Here is a 5378-nt window from a genome sequence, read left to right on the forward strand (position 1 = left end):
ACTGCTTGATCAAAAATCCCAAACTACAAGTTGATCTTAACAGAGATGCCAAAGTCCTGAGTCTGCCCCATACACAGTGCCTCAGTCCTAGCGGAAAATCTCCAAACAAATCAATCCTGCTAATTCAGACTTCCTTATAGGCTTCTCTATGGAGACCTGAAATACAACTTTTAAAGTGGTATTGTTTTTTTAAAAAAATATTATTATTTTTGGTTTGCAGGGTGGAGGGGCACAGCATCAGCCTGCTGGCTCAGCTTCTCCAGAACCAGAATCCAGATTCTTCTGGGGAAAGCCTTGGGATCCCATCCAGACATGTGTCAGCACAGCAAAACAACTGTCCGGTCATTGATTCACAAACTGCATGGCCTCGTATGGAGAACACACAGTTCCACACTGGCACCTGCCTGTCAGTCTAGGTGGCTCTAGAGAGGGTTTGGCACAGCTGCCCCATGCAAAGGACAAGTTCCCAGGGTCTGCCACCCCAGGAGCCGCGTCTGCAAAGGAGCCCGCCGGGGTGCTCCAGCTCAGCGAAATCCAGCTTTGTGGTCTGGAAACCTCCAGAACAGGCTCTCTAAGCATATGGTGTTATTTTCACGGCACTTGACATTCTTCTAGGATAGTTCAAATGGTACATTCATGTTCCCAAAATTATGTCACTGCTTTCTGCATTTAATGGCTACAGTTAATCATCGCTCACAGCTCTCCCCTGTTCCTCTTCCCCTGCGAGAGCACTGCGAGACGCCTCCAGCTGTGCATACTTCACCAAGGGCTGCTTTGCACACTTTCTTTGCTCCCACTCTCGTGTCGTCCCACAGGGCTTGGGACTCATGAAAAAACATGTAGTGGTGGGGGCATGCGAGCCCTTCTCCTGCCAGGTGATGCATTTCCCCATCCCGATCTCCAAAGCGTGTCGGAGCCGTGCCATCTATCAGCGTGCGTCGCCTCATGCTGGGCTAAGGTAAGTAAAGCTTGGCAGGTTTGCATTTCCCTGCAGAGCAACGCTACTGCAGGCGGGAGTCCCTCCCAAGCTGATGAATGATGACTTCTCCCGGTTGGGGTCTCTCTGATGGAGCAGAGCAGGACTGAATAAATAAACTCGCCTCTGTGGGAATCAAAACACTTCTGAAGATTTTGTAAGCTGAAGTTGAATACAGGAGTAAGGGTAACATTTTGAAGAGATCCTAGATGTCCAAGGGAGGAGCTTTATTTATCAGAGAAGTGGCTTAGGAGCTCTGAAGCTTATTCCTACCAAAGCCCTCAGATGTACAGTCTTAAATCCCTTAAACCCCTACAGACTATGTGGCAGGCAGGGACAGCTCCTGGACACAGCAGTGGGGCTGGGGACCACGCTCCATGGGGCTGTCAGCCAGATGAGATGTGCTCCTAACTGCGTGGGCAGAGCAAGTACAACTTCTGGTGCAAAATAACCCAAAAAGGACCTACCTTGTGAGGCACCTCTGGCACCGTGGAGAAGGAGAAGGGTCCAGCTTTGGATGGTGGGAGCATCCTAAAGGGTAAAGAAAGCAGTGATGGAGCCAAGTGGTCAGGAAGCCAGGAGACGTGGACGGAGCCAGCGGAGAGAGCAGCATCCAGTTCAGCAAATCCCTTAAGCATGTGTTTAAGTGCTTTGCTAAATCAGGACCGCAGGGCGTCCACATAGATGGCCCTGGCAGATCTCGGGCTATCTGCTAGCACCCCATGAGGGGAAGAGGGGCAGCTCGGTGCCCTACAGCAACAGGCAGAGGCAGGTGAAAACAGCTATGGGGATGTGGGCAGAGCCTGCAGCCTGCTGTAGCAGAGATGGTCTGCATCCAGAGGGCTGGTCCTCAGAGGAGTTCACTTCTGTGGGCAGTCACATCGAGTTATTACCGTGCGGTATCTTTTCCCTTTTGCCATGTTTTTTTTTGTGTGTGTTTTTGTTTTTTGTTTTTGTTTTTTTCCTTCCACCCCCCAAGGTTGTTTATTTCAAATTTCCCATCTCCACTCTCGATGGTGGAAAAGCCGTAGCCTACATGTGTTGTGCAGATCCCTGGGCCCACCTCCCCCCTCCAAGGGTTTCAACAACAATCAGTTGTTTTCTGTACAGCAAGAGGGATTACAGCCCTGTGGTATCTTTCCGCATTCTTTGAAATCTTCCCCTCTCTCGTGGGAGGAATCTGTTTCTGATGTTAATGTGGTGCTATGTGTTTGTAAAGCATTCTGGTCCTGCCTGCTGTCACCACAACAAGATGATAAATTAAGAGTTTAATTTCAGTTTAATTTGCGCATGCAGATTAACAAAGGCAGAGGACAGGGCAGGGAAGGACAACAGCAACCCTAATATCTCTGCCTCACTCGCTTCACTCATGTGTCTCTCTGGGGGCTGTAATTGCTTTGTCCTAGTGTTGATACACAAAAAGCAAGAAAATTGGAGATTTAGAAGGGTCGATATTATTTTGACCCAGATATTATGGAAGGAGAGAGTTTAGGAAAGACTTCTTGGCAGCAGAGCTAATGTAAATCCTTCCCATTGGCTTTAAGTTTCTCCCCTTCACTCTCAGTGCTGCAGAAAGCACCATGTGCTGCCTTTCTGAGGTACGCCCCTAAACCTCATTGCTGAAGGGTGGTGGATAAACAGCTACCCCAGCTCTCAGTGGATGGGAACACAGATGTCAGCAGGCCCTCACAATGTGGGCACAAGCCCTCCCAGCGTGCTCTGAAGGAGACAACCCTGCTGTTGCAGAAAGTACACTGGTCTCCAGCCCCACAGACCACATGGAGCTGGGAGGACACTATACCAGCCATGGTCACACTCACAGTTTCCACGTGGAGAGCTGGATCTTCTCAGGAGTATGGATCTTCGCATGCATAACCTTTGTGGAGACACAGGTGGAGGAGAGCCAGGCTGAGGCCTTGTGGTGACTCCTTTTGAAGGCAGCTCCGTGTGTCCACCTGCCACACACAGGAGACCCCAGTCCCAGGTCTACAGCAGAGAGGATCAAAAGGGTGTGAGAAAGAGGAGGAAGGGCTCTGACAGTGGAAGGTGCTAGGCAGCCCATAAGACCTTAGGAGACAGGGTTGCCCGTGCCCTCCTCCACGTTTCATCCCCAGAGCAGTGTCTTTGGCTCTTCCCCTTGTGGGAAAGACACTCTCCAGTGTCTTCCCTCTTCCCCTGCCAAGGCAGTAGGGATGCTCCTCTGCTTGGGGTGGAAGCGAAGCACGGCAGTCAGGTGCTGAGCCACTGTGTAGGCCCTGCGCCGCACCTCTTAGAAGGAAAAGACATGGTCAGAAAATATTATAAAGAAAAGGACCAGAATGGAGACCCCTTGGATCTCAGCACGACAGCTTAAATGGACCGAAGTGTTAAAAACGGAGGAGCCACGTCTTGGCTGCAATGTATAAAAACTGTGCTAGACATCAGGAAATTTTCAAAGAGTGCTAATTTATAGATGCTTTTCTAAGGAGGACAAGTGAGTATATTACTTTTCTTTTAAAGTGCAGCTGCAACAGCAAACCACACACACACTGTAGGTTTTATAACCTTGCTAATTTTCCATAAGTCTTGGGAGCTATTGGTGGTAACTATAAAGCTATTTTGTTTCAAGCGAAGAAGAAAAAGAAAATTAAAAACAAAAGGATTTGTTTTCAGAGTACAACTAATGGCTGAACTAAAGAGGTATTGACTGATCTCCACAGAACAGCCAGCAATAGCAGGGAAAATATTGTATATAATTTACACAGCATTCGGCTCAATGAATTGGATTTTTAATATTATTCCCATCCATACCAATGGGACAACTGGACACAAAGTGTGCAGGGACAAATGACAACCTAAGGAAATGCCGGATGAATCAGTAACCATTTTGGCTTCATGCAGAAAATCTGTAGCCATCAAAAGAGAGGTCCTGGGAGTATTGCACTGGATGAGGTACTCACATGGAGAGGAATCAACTCCCAGCTCTGCAACACATTTCCTTGCATTCATATTCCCACTTGTAACACAGGCAGCTACAACATCAGTTCAGTGATGTGTGCAGGAAGCTCAGATACTGTGGTGAGGAGGAGCATGTAGATACCTAGACTGAAATCCTCATCTTCTTTTTCCATCACCACCTAAAGCACCTACCAGCCATTTTATTTTATGCCAGCTCTTGAGGTTTGGAATGATCCTTCTGTCCCATAGGAGAGGAAAACTAAGTTTGGCATGGTTTTGTGCCAAAATTGCTCAGCATCAGGGTACAGTGTAGAAGACTTAAGTCCATCTTCCGATTTTACCAGCAATAAAAGAAGCTTTTTCATTTGAGTCAAGAAGACCAGAGCTCTGACTGCAGTTTTGCCTAACTACTTGTACAAAAGGGGTGGAAGCAGCTTTCTCTGCAAGTAAAACATTTGCAGGGGGCATAAAATGAAAATCTGCCCAAGTTCTAACCACAGTCCACATTTTTTAACAAAGTATTTTAGCCATACCTTAATATGAGGCAGGAGGGGAAGTCTGCACAGAAAGGTTTATATTTACCTTTAACAGACTGAAAACGGAACTGAAGATTTTCTCTCTTCCACTTCTCTGCAATTTTGTTTTTGTACGATGGTTTCAGAAAAAAAAAAATAATAAAAAAAAATCATTGTCAAACCCCTATGGAGGTCCAGAATGCTGCTCATGTTCCAAAATCACCGGGAGAGCTCACATAATAAAATATTTGTTGGAAAGGCACCAGGGCATATTAAGTATAGAGAGGCAGCCTTAACTCTCACTTTCCATACTTTCATGTGCCTGAGTCAGAACCTTAATGTTATTTGAACTATACCCATATTTTAGATTTAACGTAAAGCATTTCTTCACCTATCCAACACCATTTTTTTAGTCCCACGTGTTATTATCTCATTAGTTGAGTTATTTTAGCTTCACTTAGCATGCAGGTGATATTGCCAATTTGCTACCTAGTCATAAAACTATGTATCCTTTTATTGTCATTGGAGTTTTACAAAATATGTGCTAATGCAGCCATCCCAAGATATATTTTACTAGCTGAAGAGTACATAATTAAGCATTTCATTACCATAATAAAAATGAAATTGTATGAAGAGAAAATTGTAGATTTTTGTATGCTTTTCTCATTTTGTGCAATGTTATTCTAATTTTCATTTGCTTCTAATTCTATATACATAACCTGATTAGCAAACATCACATGAGAGACTTAAAACTAAACGGTCTGGAAATGGGAAAAGGAGTTAAGTAAGTTCGTAATGGCACCCAGAGATCTGCCAAAACAGTTTTTAAACTGCTCCCAACCAAGCTATAAAAATCTGTGGCTAGCTATACTCATCAGCACAAAGGCAGTGATATCATCAGCTTGTTAATATATCTTCCTTTTTAGGGCCGCCAGTGGTCAAGAAGAAGA

The 5378-nt window shown here is 45.6% G+C and overlaps 1 long non-coding RNA gene across 1 annotated transcript; it reads right to left on the reverse strand.

Moving 5' to 3' along the window:
- Window positions 1-260: 260 nt before the first annotated feature.
- Window positions 261-4627, reverse strand: LOC118166926. Its single transcript, XR_004750811.1, has 4 exons — window positions 4496-4627; window positions 2797-2962; window positions 1444-1842; window positions 261-1102 (listed from the first exon to the last, which is right to left on the reverse strand). It is a non-coding gene; the product is annotated as an uncharacterized LOC118166926 (long non-coding RNA).
- Window positions 4628-5378: the final 751 nt, after the last annotated feature.

Source organism: Oxyura jamaicensis, chromosome 4 (genome assembly GCF_011077185.1).
Source record: "Oxyura jamaicensis isolate SHBP4307 breed ruddy duck chromosome 4, BPBGC_Ojam_1.0, whole genome shotgun sequence".
In the NCBI taxonomy this organism is placed as follows: Eukaryota; Metazoa; Chordata; class Aves; order Anseriformes; family Anatidae; genus Oxyura; species Oxyura jamaicensis.